This window comes from Pinus tabuliformis, chromosome 1_2 (genome assembly GCF_031772625.1).
Source record: "Pinus tabuliformis cultivar Carrire ecotype Pingquan chromosome 1_2, CPIR1, whole genome shotgun sequence".
NCBI classification, from domain to species: Eukaryota; Viridiplantae; Streptophyta; class Pinopsida; order Pinales; family Pinaceae; genus Pinus; species Pinus tabuliformis.
The window spans coordinates 155,596,932-155,617,340 of record NC_142298.1 but is presented as its reverse complement, the minus strand read 5'-3'; the positions used below and the strand labels follow the sequence as shown (position 1 = coordinate 155,617,340).

Sequence of the window (20,409 nt, the reverse complement as noted above, 5' to 3'; positions counted from 1 at the left end):
TGGTTGGAACAACAAAATAACATTTCTTCCATTGGGCTCATGGAGTCAAACACCTCTGCAGTAAACTATTAACCACTTAATCATGGAAGCCAAGGCATATAATGTTTAACACTCAGAACATTTCTCAAAAGGAACCTCAACTCATAAATATACACAGGAAGTCTGAGCACTAGGTGAATTCAGAGTGATTGCATATTTAGTGAGCTGTAAAACATAAAAGGATAAAAACAAAGCCACATATATTCTGAGCACTTGAACACATGATGAATCTTGGGAAGAAAAAGTAATCTTTATATTACTGTCAAAAGTCTTTTACATAAGCTGATATAAAAACTCTGTTTTTTCATAAATCTCCAACCTCAATTACATCAGAGTTTTCACTATATATAGGAAGACATACTTCACTACTTCGAGTCTCCTCCTCAAGCATGAGGGGAGCTCGATGACCTATCATTAACTACCCTTATCTATTTTTAAACAAACTCATTAAATACATAAAGTATTGAGCTGTAATTACAAAGAGTTCTAATCACACTAAAACTCTAACTTCATCTCCTCGTATGCCTGATTCCTTTCTTGATCTTTGACAGCTGTATTTTGTTGGTTAGGCTTAAGATGATTGAGCTACAGATGCAAGGAACGCTGACTTTGGATACCTGTAAGCGTTGATGGATCATTTATCATCAGGATCAAAACACCTATTTTTAAGGTCCCTGTCTCCTACCATCCTCCGAAAATGTAGCAGCATGTTCCCAAATCTTTAATAGCTCAAAGTATGGAACGCTGCTACCTAACACCATGTCTCCAGATGAGCTGTAGGCTGTATTGATGTACAGGTGTCTCTCTTCTAACATTCCCGGTCAAACTGTTTATTCTGCATTGAAAACATCACCTACAGCAGTTTCGTAGCGCGCTACGAAACTGCTGTGTGATTTAAAAAACACAGTCTTCCTCTAAACTCCTCACATACGAACTATTTAAATTCTGCAACATTAAAAGCTAGGAAGAAAAGTCATCCTCTCATAATAAAATCTTTCAGAACGGCACAGCTGCTCATTCTCAATTATAACAAAAAAGAAAACCTTCCTCTCAGTGAACTTTATACCTATCAGACTAACTGGACATCAGTTATATCTCATCAACTGCCTGCAACAACTCATCTACCTCTTGTTTCAAAACAATAAGCTTCTGCTCATGAGAAGATATGCGACTGTCAATCTCCTTACTTGGTAGCTTCTTATCGTAGCTATCAACTACTACAGTATGTTTCTGAATTAACTTGTCCTGCTTTTCTTTCTCTTTATGAATTAATTCTTCTACCTTGGGCAAAATATGCAACGCTTGGGAGGAAGACTGCAAGATATCAAGTATAGACTTCAGCTCCTTCGCAGTATCTTTCAATGTTGCATCAAGAAACCGGTGACCAACATCAGTGGCTCTGCTAGCATTGAAATTGTTAGATACCTATACCAATAGGTTTCATATTTCATGATTGGCTATGGCAGGTCCAAATTTGTTTTGCTTTGATGACTCAAAGATCACATATTTCCAAGAGAACTCAATCTATGCTTATAGCTTGGTATGAGCTTCAAATTTTGATGGATGATTCAACAGCTTAATCTGGATCATTCCATGGTTTAAATTTGCAGTTGTAGAATAGAGAAAGGAGTCTGTCCAAACTGTTTAATCTGGGCAGACAAGTAGTTCAGGTAGAGAAGAAAAGGCTCCCAACAGCTTAATCTGGGACCTTGGAGAAGATAAGGGTAGAAGTAGATAGAAATAACAAAGAAAAAGCCAAAGAAAAGAAAAGGCAAGCAAGGGTCTGCAAGTCCAAGTGCACCCTCTAAGAAGAAATAAAAAATGCTAGGCAAGTAGTTGGGTAAGTAGTTGGGGTTGCAGAAAGGTTATCTTTACCATTGCAGATGTGTTAACTTTGCTTACCAAGGCAAAGTCTATCAATTGACAAGGTGTTCATCTTCATCAAGTTACAGCAAGGAGCATGACTAACCTCCCTCCTCCCCCCTTTCTTTTCATTGCTAACATCCCCTTATGAGCTGAGATTTGTGGAGGAAGATCATGGTTTCATGGTGGTTCTTGTTCATTCAAAAGCCACATTTCTTGTGTAAAAATCTTTTCATTTTGATCTACTCTTTAAACCAAGTGTTTTGCAAACAAATTCAATGCTTTCCCCCTTTGATCACCCCCCATCCATATTAACTCTAACTTTACTATGTAAATCCCTATATCACCTTCCCCTACTAGTATTAAACACCATGGTGTATAAACCCCAAATTCTGTATAAATACCCCCCCCCCTTGGCATTATAGCCAATAAGTCCTATGTTAGGGATCAAATGACATCTGGTCATTTTCACAAGCCTAAGCCAAACCCTCTTTTCCCTTTTTAAAATCCATTTTCTCACTTTTGGCCCCCATTTACACATAAAAACCTATAAAACCTTGTTTCTACCTTTACCCGCTCAAAATTGCTAAAAACACATCAAAACCCACTTATTCCCCCTTACCCAAAGTTCAAAGATCGGGCGCGTAGTCACAAAAATTTCACAAAGCCCATAAGTCCAATGTTCTCCGCTTATGCACATATGCCGAAAATAATCATTAAATAATCCCCGCCCCCCACCATATCCGTTGACTATTTCGTCCTCCCCACAGCCGTCCGATTAAAAGGTTGAAGATCCAACGGCTCTATTCGCAGCGGAGTTGTCCCGACGTCCGCTGTTTACCCGCCTTATTCCCCGGTCACATCAGTTCCCCGATAGCCGTCCGATCAGACCCCCCAGATCTGACGACCATCGTTGCATCGGAGCGGATCTCCCATCTTAAAGTTATCTTCCGATGGCCGTATTTTGAGTACGTCATTCCGTAGCCACGCGTCTCCACCACCATTCATTGGAGGTACGCCTGACACATACCTCCCCCGTACCGTAAGCGGTGCGATATGAAACCGCCAACGGTTTCCGGTTTCCCTCATCCCACCAATATTGCGTCAGCTCCCCGTCACCTCACATCACTGCCACCATGCCGACACGTCAAACCTTGCACCCGACCATCTGCCGACGTGGCTGCCACCGCACCGTCCCCCATGGACCCATAGCATCTCGCCACGTCACCTGATGACGTCAGCTGACGTCATCCGACCTTGACCCCACCAATGACGTCATGCTGACGTCATCACAAAAAGGCGCCAAATTGCCCAAAAGGTCCATATTTTGGCCAAAATATCGGTTTTTACGTTCTTTTCGTTTATTTGCTATTCTCTCTGCTGCATGATATTTACGTTCTGAACTCCGCCAACCTGCTAAAAACGACCAAGGAGACCTCTAGAGTACCAATCCTGCCCGCATACGCGACCTCTGCTCGCTGTTTACCAGGTATTTTTCATCTTCTGTCCTCCGTATGCCTGCAGTTGTCTATAAAATTACTCAGAGAGCTTAAGGAACGAGGAAACTCACAATTTCGCCGGCAATTTCCCTCTGCAAACACCCCATTTACAATTGTGAATTCCAAAAACACTAGCAGAGCCTTGTTTTACCTACATTTCATTAAAAAACCAAGTTCTGTCTGCGCAATCGCGACAGACTCATTTAAACCAAATTCAACCACTGAGAGAGACAAGGAAAGGCCAAACATTGGTCTTAGTTGCACTATAAATAATATTTCAACTGCTATTTCCTCGAACCACTCTCTGTTCCTGATAATTTCACCTCCCTGGTACAGAGGCATTCCTCTGCACCGTCCTGCTCAATCAAAATCTTTCTGCACTTAATTCAAAATCCTCCTGTGCAATGGAGACACCTGTAGTGCTAAATGTTCAACCTCTGAATGCCCCTCAAAAGAACTTGAAATGGCAAGCCTTGGCAGATATGGATTACCAAATTACAGAAGAGAAGCTTATGAGCAGCAAATTCCACCTTCATCTGTAGAATGAATTGAAAACCAAGCATGAAAATGGGACAGATGTATTGGGCTTATGGGAGTCTTCCCTCCCTACTTTCAAACTCCCTCAGGTCAACCAGTTCCCTGAGCTAATCCACCTCTGTGCTGAACAATATGATGTCTCTCAGAGGGCTGTTGTTGACCCATCTGGTTCAGTACTTTTTTATGTTACCCCTCAAGCTATCAGAGACATGCTTTGCTTCAACCCTCAGAAGAAATTGGTTCCTCTGTCACTGGTAAACCTGATAAAACAAGGGGATAAACTCACAGATGCTCAAATTGTTAAATTTAATCAATTCTACATCAAAACTAAGATTGTGATGGGCCCTCCAATTCTTCATGTATATCTGAATGAACTGGGCAGAGACCTTGCAGATATGATTTCTCCCATCTTGGGATACAGTTCAATTGAGCATATTGATTCAACTGTGCTGGTAATGATGCTTATGTTTGCTCCTGGCAAGTCACCAATCTGCTATGACTATGCCACCTACATATCAGACAAGATTCATGAGCAATTGATGAATTTAAGGAGGGATAGGATGTTCAGATACACCTCCTACATTTACCATTTGATCTTGTACCATCAACATGCGAAGTTTCACTTTTCAATCAAAAGAATGGATGCCCAAGGCAATCCTAGATCAGTGGTCTATTGGTCTTCTATCTTCCACATCAGACCTGAGTCTCCATACACTTACTGTGAATTCATGGATCTGTTCATCCATCCAGCTATGGCAATGCTGATGAGCTCACCTCCTCCAAGACTCACTGATGATATGCAAAGGATTCTTCAGCTGTCAAAAGCTTATAGCATTGGGGATTGGTACTTCTACCAAAACCACACTGTCATCAGGATATATGGGTGTGATCTACCTCCTTTCAAACTACCCAAGTATGTGCCTATGAGGCTATTTGCCCTAGAGTACTTTAGGCAATTTGGCAGAGTTGATGTGCTTCACTTTTCAGGAAAAGGTAAAAAAGCACAGTTGAAGGTCAAAAGCCAACTTGGCCACTTTATCTATAATGAGAGGGAGCAAGGATGGAGGGAAGCAGAGAGAATGCTTGAGGCCCTTGGCCTACAAACCAGTTTCCTATGGGTTCCCTATGACCCTAATCATTTCATAACTACGAGGAGGCTCAAATATCAGTTATCTGCCTATGATCACCATAATATCCCTCACATTGAAAAGTATGCAAACCAAGACAAATGGAGGAGAGGGACCTTAGAAGAGCCCTTGTCACAAGAAGAGCTGAACAACAGGGCACTGAGGAATCTAAAGAAGATGGCTGACCTTGAGCTTTGCTCACAGGTATTCACACTTCCAAGCACACAAACAGGAGCAGCTGAATCCTCCACAACTGCCAAGCAGCAAACTACCAAGGCTACTGAGAATATATCCAGCAAAGGCAAAGAAAAGCAAATGGAAACAGAGCAGACACATCAGGAGAAGGAGCAGTCACCTCCAGTGACCCAAGAGCAAACAGATAAAGGAGAGCAGCAGCAGATGCATCGGCCAACAAAGCAGAAAAAGAAGACTACAGGTGGCAGGGCCGAGAAAATACAGCGCAGCAAGAAATAAAGACGCATCACTCAGTGTTAAAGCAAAACGGCTCAACCGACTCAATGGCCTCCAAAGGTCAAATTACCCTCTGACAGACATAAAGAGCATTTATGCTGTATTCAGAGTTGCAATAACTTCTTTTCCTACTTTCTGTACGCATTTATGAAGATATTTTCTCTCTCAAATGACTCAATACCTGAGATATTTTGTATAAGCATTGCTATAAAGTCCCCTTCGCATGAGCTTGCAAGGGTTGTTGTTGATTTCTCCTAAAGAAATTCTTATGCTGTAATCCTTTCTGAAGTCAAATAAAGAAAGTGATGGAATTTCTCGGATTTCTGAAGTGTTGAATGCGTTCTGGTGTCTGTTGATGACTGCTGGATTCCTGTGTATTTCACCATACAATAATTCTCTGTAACTCTCTCTGTTAATTAGTTGTTTGTTAAAGCCATATATGTTATCTGATTTTCAATACTAAGCAACAAGGAAAAAGAATAACTTTCAGGATTTATTCACTGAGTACCCTGAGTTCAATCTGTGTTGTTTATGAATGTTTTCTTCAGCTGTAATCTAGATAAGTGTAATTCTTAATTGCTGCACTTTCAGAATACACCTTTCACAGTAGCCTTTGTCCCAGGAATTCAAGTTATGCTCCTGTGCAGTGTGCTCACTTTCACCTCACCAACTTAATAGAAAATTCTTAATTGCTTTCTATTAGTTGACATACATCACCATCTAATCTAATTTTGTTTGTCTAAAATACACAATAGGCCCTGCAGTTTGAACAACACCAATCCTGTATATCAAGTCATTTCACAGCTCCAGACTCCATTGCCCAATGGTATTTCACTATCTAAACTCTACATCACAAGACCTGAAAGAAATCCTTCAACCAAACATAAACCAAAACCTGAGCATAATAGCTAGCCTAAAACTCTATCATAACAGAGACAAATCATAAAGAGAGAGCCCTCTCTGATCACAGTTTGGCTAGAAGCTGTGATCCAAAGATTGGTTAGTGGTTACCCCGGCCGTATTCCCTTGGGAGTCATAGGGAACAACCTGGGTGATAACATAATTGGTGACTCCACTGGGGAACGATTGAGATTTTATTTACTATATATCTTCCATATAGCTACTATCAAGCCTGAAATAAGTCAAGAGGCCTTTAATCTGCTTCTGTATCACATTAGCAGTTTTAGGGAGGAGCTTGTTTAAAGGAATCTTCATCTTAGCCCTGGGAATATATAACCATTCCAAAAATCTTCATCCAGTCCCTTCAGATATAAAAATTTCCCACAAAATTCCAAAAAACAGTTAGAAACTGGCTCCTAAGAAAAATCCACGGCATACTAGGGCTAATCTTGACCCAAATCCACCTATCATTGTTGATAATCTGAATACCATCCCTAGAAACATTAGGAAGCAACAAAGGCAGGATCAGCCTGCTATTTTGACCTCAGTTACAGACTTTCCTAACCTTTCTACTCCCCTTAAAGCCCTCTTTCGTTCTGTTCCAAGTTCCCCTAGTTCACCATCTACATCCCAAAGTTCTCCTCCCCCATCTTCATCCACTGCACATATCCCCTTGAACCACACTTTAGGTTCAGCCTCACTTGTTACCCCTGGGGTACCCACTGTTCCTATTATCCCAGCAGCCTCTATTAATACACCCAACCCTCCTAATATGGCAAATAGATATGCACCCCTGCAGCTACCTGCTAATCCTGCAGCTCTACCCCAGGATTACCAAACCAAAATCACATATTTTGACTCCACTGGCCCTTACTCTGCTATTCAACATGCTAAGAGGATGCAAGATCACTTTGAAAACTATGAGATAGATGATGACAGTGTGAGGATGAGAATTTTTGTCCAAAGCCTGACAGGTGATGTTAGAACCTGGTTCAGGTCGATTGCTGCAAATACTATCACAACCCCTGATGAGCTTTATCAGGCCTTTACTACCAGATGGGAGAAGAAGAAAGATCCCCTGCACATACTTGGTGAATATGAAACAATCAAGAGAGGTCCTCAAGAGACCGTTCTGGAGTATTGTGCTAGATTCAACAATGTGTACAATGCAATACCACAAAACCTAAGACCTCCTCCTGATTTGGCCTTGTACAAGTTCCCTGATGGATTTGATTCTGACATGGCATATCAGTTGAAGGAAAGAGAACCTGAGACCCTTGAAGACGCCCAGAAGGCTGCTGTCACAGTAGAAGCAAACCTGATTGCCAAAAGGAACAGGGCAAGGTTAGAAAAGAGAAGCATATACAAAGAAGAACCCACAGCCTTTGATCAAAAGCTTGATGCCATACTCAATAGCATGAAAAGATTGGGTGATAGGGTGGAATCAGTTGAAAGAAAAGCATCATGGGAAGCACCCCAAAACAATCCTCCTAGGAATCCAAATTTTAGGAGAAATCCAAACCCGAATGTTGGCAGGGCCAACCCTGATCCAGAAATCAGACCCCCTTTCCATGAAAATTATGCAGAAACTTCCACATCAGCAGAGCCCAATGAAGATCCTGAGATTAATTTAATAGGGCTGGATGGTGAAAGTCAAGTTTTCTTGACACAAGAAGATCATGAGGGTGAGGAAATCAAACTGTTCCAAACTAAATCAGGTGAATCCTTTGACTTTAAACAAGGCTATGACACTGCTGTTTATGAAGTCCATAAACAATACAAGCTGAGGAGCAGAACTGTGAATGTCAACCAGCCTGAAAAGAAAAAGGATAATCAGCAGCCTGAAAAGGTTATAGTCACAGAACCTAGTGACCAACTAAACTTACCTACCAAAGAAGTGATTGTTGAAGAAATCACTGAACCACTGTCCTCAAGACAGCAGTCTCTGGACACTTCATCTTCTCATCCTAATTCAAATATTACTCCTCAAGAGATGGCTAAGAAGGATAAATCCCAAAGACAAAATAAAAATCAAGAATAAGACGTAATGAACAAGGAAAGAACTGTCACCTATAACTCTAAAACCCAATCTGAAAAACCTTTTGATCTTGAAACAGAAATTAGCAAAATAAAAATAGCTATTCCTCTCTCGGAATTAGCCAAGCATGACAGCTATAAATTGCAAATCAAAAGGTCCCTACAACTCACTAGCAACAAAGATGATGTCAATGTACTGGATGACACCCCAGAACTCCTGTTTGGCCCAGAAGTGGATGGAAAAACAATAGTCACAGGGGTACTGCCTTTCTATGTCAGTTTACATGTTCATGACAAAATACTACACAATGCAATGTTTGACTCAGGTGCCTCTCACAATCTTATGCCAAAAGCAGTCATGGAGAGATTGAATTTAGACATAACAAGACCATACAAGGATCTGTTTTCCTTTGACTCCAGCCAAGTCAAGTGTCTAGGTCTCATAAAATACCTATGTGTGTCTCTAGTTCAATACCCAAACAAGACAATCCTAATGGATGTGGTAGTTGCTGATATCCCACCTAAGTATGGAATGTTGTTATCAAGATCATGGGGAGCCAAACTCCAAGGTTCCCTACAATTAGACATGTCATATGCCACCATCTCTGTATTTGGGCAACCAAAAAGACTGTACAGAGAAACACTAATGAAGTACATGGTCAGCAGTGAAGAAAAACCTCAAAATTTTCCTATATATGCCGTCCATTCAGACATAGACTCATACATTCTCTTCAATGATACAACTACTCCCTCAAAAGGTGAAGTTGAAACTAAGATATTCATACAGGAGGAAGATGCAAATGAGAGTAGTCTCACCCATGAAACAACAGTCAAACAAACACCTGATAGTGCTGTTGCCTTAAATGTCAAGAACATCCAATTAAATGATGAGACTGTCCTAGAAGCCAAGCTAGAGAAAAAACCATAATTGCTACTCACATTACCAGCCCATGAACAGATCATAAAACCTCCTCCCCAACAAGATATTCTATGGTTCCTTGAATTTGATGGCTCGGTCAACAAACTAGGGGCAGGAGCTGGAGTTTGGGTACACAATAAAGAAAATAGTCATGCAGAAGGCAGAGCCTATAGATTGAATTTCAGATGTACTAATAACATGGCAGAATATGAAGCTCTTTTACTAGGACTCAAGTTGGCAAAATTCTTACAAGCTGCCAGAGTTTCAATCATGGGAGATTCAGATTTAGTTATCCAACAAGTGAAAGGAAACTTTGTCACCAATGACAAAAGACTAAGGACTTATAGGTCTGCTGTTGCTGAGGTACTAAACTTTTTTTCTGAATTCCAAATTACTAAAATTCCCAGAACCCAAAATCTGCATGCTCATAGTTTAGCCACCTTTGCAAGTACCTGCAAGTTGCCCTTTGAACCCCATCATTATTTCACAGCTGAAGTAAAACACAGACCCTCTATTCCAAACAACATCAATGATTGGCAAGTATTTGAGGATGACCAGCAAATAAACCAGTTTTTAACTCTGCAGCAAGAATTTGCAGGATTAAATATTGACAATGAGACAACAAGTCAATCACAAATGCTTGAGACAGCATGTCAATCACAAATATTTAATGGAGCAAGTCCATCACAAATACAGTTTCAACAGACTGCTCAGCCAATATCTCCTAGGACTGCAAAGCAAATGCTGAATCCAACTATTTTCAATATAGAAAACATCCAGCAAATTCAACAAGTTGACTGGGAAGAAGGAGTGTCCAATGTTGAAACTGAGATCATTGAGCTAAAGGACAATTTTCTACCAACAGGCCTAACCCCACTAGAAGATATCTTTGATTCAAATGATATTCCCAGGAAGCCAAAAATGCAGCCCCTGAATGCAGCCATTGAAGAGTGCAACATAGGTACAATTGACAAGCCCAAGATAATTAAATTATCTGCTTCCTTACCTCCTGACCAAAAGCCAAAATACATTGACCTCTTCAAAGAATTCCAGGATGTTTTTGCATGGAGCTATGAGGACCTAAAGTCCTATGACACCTCTGTAATCCAACACACCATCCCTCTCAAACCTGATCAAAAGCCCTTTAAACAAAAACTGAGGAGAATTAATCCTATGCTTCTACCAGCGATGGAACAAGAGGTACATAAGATGTTCAAAGCAGGCATCATAGCACCAATCAGATTCTCTGAATGGATTTCCAACTTAGTCCCTACAAGAAAAAAGACAGGTGAGATCAGGCTGTGTGTGGACTTAAGGAATCTAAACCAAGTATCCTTAAAAGATAACTACCCCTTACCCAAGATGGATCACATTCTTCAAAGGGTAGTAGGGGCCTCAAGGATCTCATTACTGGATGGATTTTCAGGTTTTAACCAGATCTTGGTTCACCCTGATGATCAGGACAAAACAGCATTTACAACCCCATGGGGAACTTTCAAATATGTAAAGATGCCTTTTGGCTTGAAAAATGCAGGGGCAACATTTCAAAGAGCAATGGACATTGCTTTTGCAAAGGAGATTCATGACTTTTTAGTCATTTATCTAGATGACCTAACACCTTTTTCAAAATCAGACCAAGAACATATAAAACATCTAAGACAGATCTTCCTAAAATGCAGAAAATATGGAATCTCCTTGAACCCTAAGAAATCCCTCTTTGGTTTAGAAGAAGGCAAGCTCTTAGGACACATCATCTCAAAGGATGGCATTAGAATTGACCCAGATAGGATACAAGCTATCCTGCAAATGCCTCACCCAAGGAATGTCAAAGAATTACAAGGATTCTTAGGAAAAATTAATTTCTTAAGAAGGTTTATCCCAAACCTAGCAGAGCTAACAAGATTATTAAATAACATGCTGAAAAAGGATTCAAAAGTGAAGTGGACTGTTGAAGCCAATCAAGCATTTGAAGGTATAAAATTGGCCCTTACCCAGACCCCAGTCTTGACCAATCCTCAGTTTGACAGAGAATTTATTATTTTCTCTTTTGCTTCCCAACATACTATTGCAGCTGTTTTATTACAAAAGGATGACCAAGGAAATGAAAAGCCAATTGCTTTCTTTAGCAAAGCTCTCAGAGATGCACCTTTGAAGTATCAAATCATGGAAAAACAAGCTTATGCTTTAGTCAAAGCAATCAAAGACTTTAGGATTTATATCCTTTATTCCCATGTCAAAGCATATGTGCCGAGTCCTATTGTCAAAGACATTCTCACCCAAGAAAATTTAGAAGGCAGAAGAGGAAAATGGATTGCCAGTATCTTGGAATTTGACATTGAGATAAAACCTACAAAACTAATAAAAGGGCAAGGCTTGGCCAAATTAATGACAGAAACAAATTTTCAAGCCTTAGACATCAATCAGCTGGACAGTGAAACCGAGCTGGCGACTCCAAAGATCAATGTAGCCTTTGAACAATCCCCCTGGTACTCTGGTATCTGTTATGTGTTACAAAACCTGTGTGCTCCCCCAGGACTGTCCAAAACTAAGTGTAGGTTCCTAAAAATGAAAACATCAAGATTTTGTGTAATGGATGGCAATTTACTTTGGAAAAACCATGAAGGGATATTGCTGCACTGTTTAATTGAAAATGAAACTAACAATATCATGCAAGAGTTTCATGCAGGAGACTGCGGTGGACACTTGTACTGGAAGTCCACTGTGGATAAGATACTGAGGGCCGGTTACTACTGGCCCACCATGTTCTCTGATGTCAAGAAATTTATCACATCATGTCATAAATGCCAAGTGTTTGAGGGAAAGAGACAACTGCTACCACTTCCTTTAAGGCCTGTTGCAACAGAGAGACCTTTCCAACAATGGGGATTGGATTTCATTGGGGAAATTCATCCCTCATCTTCAGGCCAACATAGATGGATCTTAACAGCCACAGACTACTTCACTAAATGGATTGAAGCTGCCCCATGCAGACAAGCAAATGATTCAGTAATCATTCAGTTCTTGGAGAACAACATACTGGCTAGATTTGGCTGCCCTGATAAAATTATTACAGACAATGCTGCTGCCTTCAGATCCAAGAAAATGATGAATTTCTGTCACAAATTTCATATTACTTTGGGCCATTCTACTGCATACTATCCCCAAGGAAATGGCCTTGCTGAATCATCAAACAAAAGCCTTGTAAATATTATAAAGAAGGTGCTGGAAGAGAACAAAAAGAACTGGCACAAGAAACTAGTCAATGCCTTATGGGCAGATAGACTAACAACCAAGAGATCAATTGGGACTAGCCCATATGAATTGGTTTATGGATTAGAGGCCAAATTCCCCTCTTCACTAGGAGTGCCTGTTATGAAGCTTCTTCAAGAAAGCCAAGCTGAACCAAATAATATGCAAAGAAGGATCAATCAGATAATTTGTCTGCATCAAACCAGAGATCAAGTTTTCAGCAGAGTTCAGGTATTACAAGAAAAACTAAAGAAAGCCTTTGACAGAAGAACCAAAGCAGAAGATTTCAATATTGGTGATAAAGTCCTCAAGTGGGATGCAAGAAGAGAAGAGAAAGGAAAACATGGAAAATTTGATTCCTTATGGAGAGGACCATTTGTTGTCCAAGCAGTGCAAGGTAACAACACTTACTTCCTAAAAAGTCTTAGTGAAACTGACTTGGATGAAGGTCCTGTGAATGGCAGGATGCTGAAGCACTATTTTGAATACCACCCATAAGTACAGCATGGGCTTCCATTGTACATACCCAACTGTATAGATGATTTTCTGTTTAGATTGTAATAATGCAGTTTTGTTCAAGTTTATTGACTGCCAGCGAAGATAAATAGAACTAGAGGTCTACCAAGAAGAAGAGCACACAATTTGGGCAATTCAGAGCAGCAAAACTCCAAGTTCATAAAAGCAGTAGAAGACCAAGGCATTCTGACCTGCTGTTCTTGGTCTTTCAAAAGAAAAACCATCCCCATGTGGAGCCACTGTTAGATACCTATACCAATAGGTTTCATATTTCATGATTGGCTATGGCAGGTCCAAATTTGTTCTGCTTTGATGACTCAAAGATCACATATTTCCAAGAGAACTCAATCTATGCTTATAGCTTGGTATGAGCTTCAAATTTTGATGGATGATTCAACAGCTTAATCTGGATCATTCCATGGTTTAAATTTGCAGTTGTAGAATAGAGAAAGGAGTCTGTCCAAACTGTTTAATCTGGGCAGACAAGTAGTTCAGGTAGAGAAGAAAAGGCTCCCAACAGCTTAATCTGGGACCTTGGAGAAGATAAGGGTAGAAGTAGATAGAAATAACAAAGAAAAAGCCAAAGAAAAGAAAAGGCAAGCAAGGGTTTGCAAGTCCAAGTGCACCCTCTAAGAAGAAATAAAAAATGCTAGGCAAGTAGTTGGGTAAGTAGTTGGGGTTGCAGAAAGGTTATCTTTACCATTGCAGATGTGTTAACTGTGCTTACCAAGGCAAAGTCTATCAATTGACAAGGTGTTCATCTTCATCAAGTTACAGCAAGGAGCATGACTAACCTCCCTCCTCCCCCCTTTCTTTTCATTGCTAACATCCCCTTATGAGCTGAGATTCATGGAGGAAGATCATGGTTTCATGGTGGTTCTTGTTCATTCAAAAGCCACATTTCTTGTGTAAAAATCTTTTCATTTTGATCTACTCTTTAAACCAAGTGTTTTGCAAACAAATTCAATGCTTTCCCCCTTTGATCACCCCCCATCCATATTAACTCTAACTTTACTATGTAAATCCCTATATCACCTTTCCCCTACTAGTATTAAACACCATGGTGGATAAACCCCAAATTCTGTATAAATACCCCCCCCCCTTGGCATTATAGCCAATAAGTCCTATGTTAGGGATCAAATGACATCTGGTCATTTTCACAAGCCTAAGCCAAACCCTCTTTCCCCTTTTTAAAATCCATTTTCTCACTTTTGGCCCCCATTTACACATAAAAACCTATAAAACCTTGTTTCTACCTTTACCCGCTCAAAATTGCTAAAAACACATCAAAACCCACTTATTCCCCCTTACCCAAAGTTCAAAGATCGGGCGCATAGTCACAAAAATTTCACAAAGCCCATAAGTCCAATGTTCTCCGCTTATGCACATATGCCGAAAATAATCATTAAATAATCCCCGCCCCCCACCATATCCGTTGACTATTTCGTCCTCCCGACAGCCATCCGATTAAAAGATTGAAGATCCAACGGCTCTATTCGCAGCGGAGTTGTCCCGACGTCCGCTGTTTACCCACCTTATTCCCCGGTCACATCAGTTCCCCGATAGCCGTCCGATCAGACCCCCCAGATCTGACGACCATCGTTGCATCGAAGCGGATCTCCCATCCGAAATTTATCTTCCGATGGCCGTATTTTGAGTACGTCATTCCGTAGCCACGCGTCTCCACCACCATTCATCGGAGGTACGCCTGACACATACCTCCCCCGTACCGTAAGCGGTGCGATATGAAACCGCCGACGGTTTCCGGTTTCCCTCATCCCACCAATATTGCGTCAGCTCCCCGTCACCTCACGTCACTGCCACCATGCCGACACGTCAAACCTTGCACCTGACCATCCGCCGACGTGGCTGCCACCGCACCGTCCCCCATGGACCCATAGCATCTCGCCACGTCACCCGATGACGTCAGCTGACGTCATCCGACCTTGACCCCACCAATGACGTCATGCTGACGTCATCACAAAAAGGCGCCAAATTGCCCAAAAGGTCCATATTTTGGCCAAAATATTGGTTTTTACGTTCTTTTCGTTTATTTGCTATTCTCTCTGCTGCATGATATTTACGTTCTGAACTCCGCCAACCTGCTAAAAACGACCAAGGAGACCTCCAGAGTACCAATCCTGCCCGCATACGCGACCTCTGCTCGCTGTTTACCAGGTATTTTTCATCTTCTGTCCTCCGTATGCCTGCAGTTGTCTATAAAATTACTCAGAGAGCTTAAGGAACGAGGAAACTCACAATTTCACCGGCAATTTCCCTCTGCAAACACCCCATTTACAATTGTGAATTCCAAAAACACTAGCAGAGCCTTGTTTTACCTACATTTCATTAAAAAACCAAGTTCTGTCTGCGCAATCGCGACAGACTCATTTAAACCAAATTCAACCACTGAGAGAGACAAGGAAAGGCCAAACATTGGTCTTAGTTGCACTATAAATAATATTTCAACTGCTATTTCCTCGAACCACTCTCTGTTCCTGATAATTTCACCTCCCTGGTACAGAGGCATTCCTCTGCACCGTCCTGCTCAATCAAAATCTTTCTGCACTTAATTCAAAATCCTCCTGTGCAATGGAGACACCTGTAGTGCTAAATGTTCAACCTCTGAATGCCCCTCAAAAGAACTTGAAATGGCAAGCCTTGGCAGATATGGATTACCAAATTACAGAAGAGAAGCTTATGAGCAGCAAATTCCACCTTCATCTGTTGAATGAATTGAAAACCAAGCATGAAAATGGGACAGATGTATTGGGTTTATGGGAGTCTTCCCTCCCTGCTTTCAAACTCCCTCAGGTCAACCAGTTCCCTGAGCTAATCCACCTCTGTGCTGAACAATATGATGTCTCTCAGAGGGCTGTTGTTGACCCATCTGGTTCAGTACTTTTTTATGTTACCCCTCAAGCTATCAGAGACATGCTTTACTTCAACCCTCAGAAGAAATTGGTTCCTCTGTCACTGGTAAACCTGATAAAACAAGGGGATAAACTCACAGATGCTCAAATTGTTAAATTTAATCAATTCTACATCAAAACTAAGATTGTGATGGGCCCTCCAATTCTTCATGTATATCTGAATGAACTGGGCAGAGACCTTGCAGATATGATTTCTCCCATCTTGGGATACAGTTCAATTGAGCATATTGATTCAACTGTGCTGGTAATGATGCTTATGTTTGCTCCTGGCAAGTCACCAATCTACTATGACTATGCCACCTACATATCAGACAAGATTCATGAGCAATTGATGAATTTAAGGAGGGATAGGATGTTCAGATACACCTCCTACATTTACCATTTGATCTTGTACCATCAACATGAGAAGTTTCACTTTTCAATCAAAAGAATGGATGCCCAAGGCAATCCTAGATCAGTGGTCTATTGGTCTTCTATCTTCCACATCAGACCTGAGTCTCCATACACTTACTGTGAATTCATGGATCTGTTCATCCATCCAGCTATGGCAATGCTGATGAGCTCACCTCCTCCAAGACTCACTGATGATATGCAAAGGATTCTTCAGCTGTCAAAAGCTTATAGCATTGGCGATTGGTACTTCTACCAAAACCACACTGTCATCAAGATATATGGGTGTGATCTACCTCCTTTCAAACTACCCAAGTATGTGCCTATGAGGCTATTTGCCCTAGAGTACTTTAGGCAATTTGGCAGAGTTGATGTGCTTCACTTTTCAGGAAAAGGTAAAAAAGCACAGTTGAAGGTCAAAAGCCAACTTGGCCACTTTATCTATAATGAGAGGGAGCAAGGATGGAGGGAAGCAGAGAGAATGCTTGAGGCCCTTGGCCTGCAAACCAGTTTCCTATGGGTTCCCTATGACCCTAATCGTTTCATAACTACGAGGAGGCTCAAATATAAGTTATCTGCCTATGATCACCATAATATCCCTCACATTGAAAAGTATGCAAACCAAGACAAATGGAGGAGAGAGACCTTATAAGAGCCCTTGTCACAAGAAGAGCTGAACAACAGGGCACTGAGGAATCTAAAGAAGATGGCTGACCTTGAGCTTTGTTCACAGGTATTCACACTTCCAAGCACACAAACGGGAGCAGCTGAATCCTCCACAACTGCCAAGCAGCAAACTACCAAGGCTACTGAGAATATATCCAGCAGAGGCAAAGAAAAGCAAATGGAAACATAGCAGACACATCAGGAGAAGGAGCAGTCACCTCCAGTGACCCAAGAGCAAACAGATAAAGGAGAGCAGCAGCAGATGCATCGGCCAACAAAGCAGAAAAAGAAGACTACAGGTGGCAGGGCCGAGAAAATACAGCGCAGCAAGAAATAAAGACGCATCACTCAGCGTTAAAGAAAAACGGCTCAACCGACTCAATGGCCTCCAAAGGTCAAATTACCCTCTGACAGACATAAAGAGCATTTATGCTGTATTCAGAGTTGCAATAACTTCTTTTCCTACTTTCTGTACGCATTTATGAAGATATTTTCTCTCTCAGATGACTCAATACCTGAGATATTTTGTATAAGCATTGCTACAAAGTCCCCTTCGCATGAGCTTGCAAGGGTTGTTGTTGATTTCTCCTAAAGAAATTCTTATGCTGTAATCCTTTCTGAAGTCAAATAAAGAAGGTGATGGAATTTCTCGGATTTCTGAAGTGTTGAATGCGTTCTGGTGTCTGTTGATGACTGCTGGATTCCTGTGTATTTCACCATACAATAAGTCTCTGTAACTCTCTCTGTTAATTAGTTGTTTGTTAAATCCATATATGTTATCTGATTTTCAATACTAAGCAACAAGGAAAAAGAATAACTTTCAGGATTTATTCACTGAGTACCCTGAGTTCAATCTGTGTTGTTTATGAATGTTTTCTTCAGCTGTAATCTAGATAAGTGTAATTCTTAATTGCTGCACTTTCAGAATACACCTTTCACAGTAGCCTTTGTCCCAGGAATTCAAGTTATGCTCCTGTGCAGTGTGCTCACTTTCACCTCACCAACTTAATAGAAAATTCTTAATTGCTTTCTATTAGTTGACATACATCACCATCTAATCTAATTTTTCTTGTCTAAAATACACAATAGGCCCTGCAGTTTGAACAACACCAATCCTGTATATCAAGTCATTTCACAGCTCCAGACTCCATTGCCCAATGGTATTTACTATCTAAACTCTACATCACAAGACCTGAAAGAAATCCTTCAACCAAACATAAACCAAAACCTGAGCATAATAGCTAGCCTAAAACTCTATCATAACAGAGACAAATCATAAAGAGAGAGCCCTCTCTGATCACAGTTTGGCTAGAAGTTGTGATCCAAAGATTGGTTAGTGGTTACCCCGGCCGTATTCCCTTGGGAGTCATAGGGAACAACCTGGGTGATAGCAGAAATGGTACTAAATTTATAATAAACCTGAAAGAACACATTATGTTCAGGCATCACATTCTTCTTTGATAGTACCACAACATTCCTTCCGATAGTGTCAAGATAGGAGTACTTTATCTCCGGATGTTGGTCTGCAGAAAAGGGAACAGAAGCATAAGGATCTTTAGATCCTTCTGGCAGTGCAACCTTCACAATAAGTTTATCAATGACCACATCACTGAATGAAGATGCAAAAGCAATATTAAGATAACGCCTGCCATCAGCTGCTTGGAAGAGAAAATCTTGTAGAGGTAAGCCGTAGCCTATTGTAAAAGTGGCTTGCCAGCCTCCAAACATAGGATATCGAGGTTCAATTTCCAGTTCTGTTTTTCTAAAGTCACCGTTCAAATGTGAGGTAGAAATATTCCCAATTTCATCTCGGTAATAAACCGAATGTGCTCGAGGTGGCAGTCTTGCCACTAGACTCTTAAAAGATGATGCACGTCTAGCATTGGGTCTTGCTTGGTATTCAATCCTTGAAAAGCCACCTTTGATTCGAGCACCACCATGAAAAAGATGATAATTTTCAGTTATCTGAACATTTCCCCAATGTGAAATTTCTATTTCTCGCACCAGCTCCTTGACAACTGCAAATGGTTGGTTATCTTCAAAGTGAACAATAAAGGGTGAAAATGAAAATGCAGCAAGATTCTCATATGGACCATATTTAAGTTCTGTATCCACCAATTTTGTGGGATCAACTTTGGAATATGATTCTATTCTAGGACTTGGGGTTTTGATGGTTGTAGTTTGCACTTTAACTAGATAAGGAGAAAGAAAGTGGGCACTGTCACGATAAAGAACAAACTGAGTTTGTGCCTGAGAGATCTCTTCAGGGAAAGGCTTCACTGAATGTGTGAAGACTGAAAGCACTTCTATAGTTACAGTGTCACCCTTTTTTAGTGCCTTCACCAAAGAGATTGAAAATAAAACTATACCACCAGGTGCATCCTCTGATTGAGAAGGGCTTACTATAAGTGGAACAGAAACCTTATTTTTACCCTTTCCTTCAAGGGCAGCTGCTTTCAGATACGCCAGATTTTCAAATTGGTCAGGAGGAAAGGCAAGAAGAACTTCTGAAGTCGTACCCAAACCAGTATTTTCAACCTTCAAGGATGTAACAACCCATACAATGTGTGATGTCAAGTCAATCCGGCGATCCACCTTTAGGAGCACCAATTCCGATGACGGTGCCACCAGACATAGATGGCATATTTTCAAGAGCGCTACACATGCAAACACTGAATACTTGAGATTTGACGGGATCACTCCACGAATCGCCATTGCCATTGCCACTGCCCTGCCCACCAGATCAGATCAGATCAACCAAGTTAAGTATAGCACACTCTCGTTTCTAAAACCCCTTTTCTGGCAAAGAAAAACAAATGTCAACCAGGTGTCTATGTTCTCTGTCGGTGGAGGAACTAATGCACGAACAGCTGGTAATGTTTATCAAATCTCAACATCTCGTTTGGTTCCTTGTATTCGGTCAATACACAAAGATTAGAACATGAGGCGCATACTTAAATGCAAATACATTTCATTTGTCAAAAACTCATCACTGACATGAACATGATCCCACAACTATGAATTCCCAATGTACTTGGAGATGATATATGCACCACCACTTAGTCGATAACCAGCTTCATATATATATTTGCTACTTTTCCAACATAATTAACCTGAGTTGGGATCAGAAAGACTTCATTGACTCGAGAAAAGCGATTGTCCCAGGAAAGGATCTTCAAGGTATTAGCCTCGGGGAGAGCACTGAGCAAATCTGTGTTGCTACAAACGAGCTTAATGCACTTCTTCCTTGAAAACGCTGTCAC

The 20,409-nt window shown here is 40.9% G+C and overlaps 1 pseudogene; it reads right to left on the bottom strand.

Annotated features, from left to right (window-relative positions):
• Window positions 1–1,128: 1,128 nt before the first annotated feature.
• LOC149204973 (dolichyl-diphosphooligosaccharide--protein glycosyltransferase subunit 1B pseudogene) lies at window positions 1,129–19,934 on the bottom strand (annotated as a pseudogene).
• Between the last annotated feature and the right edge of the window lie 475 nt (window positions 19,935–20,409).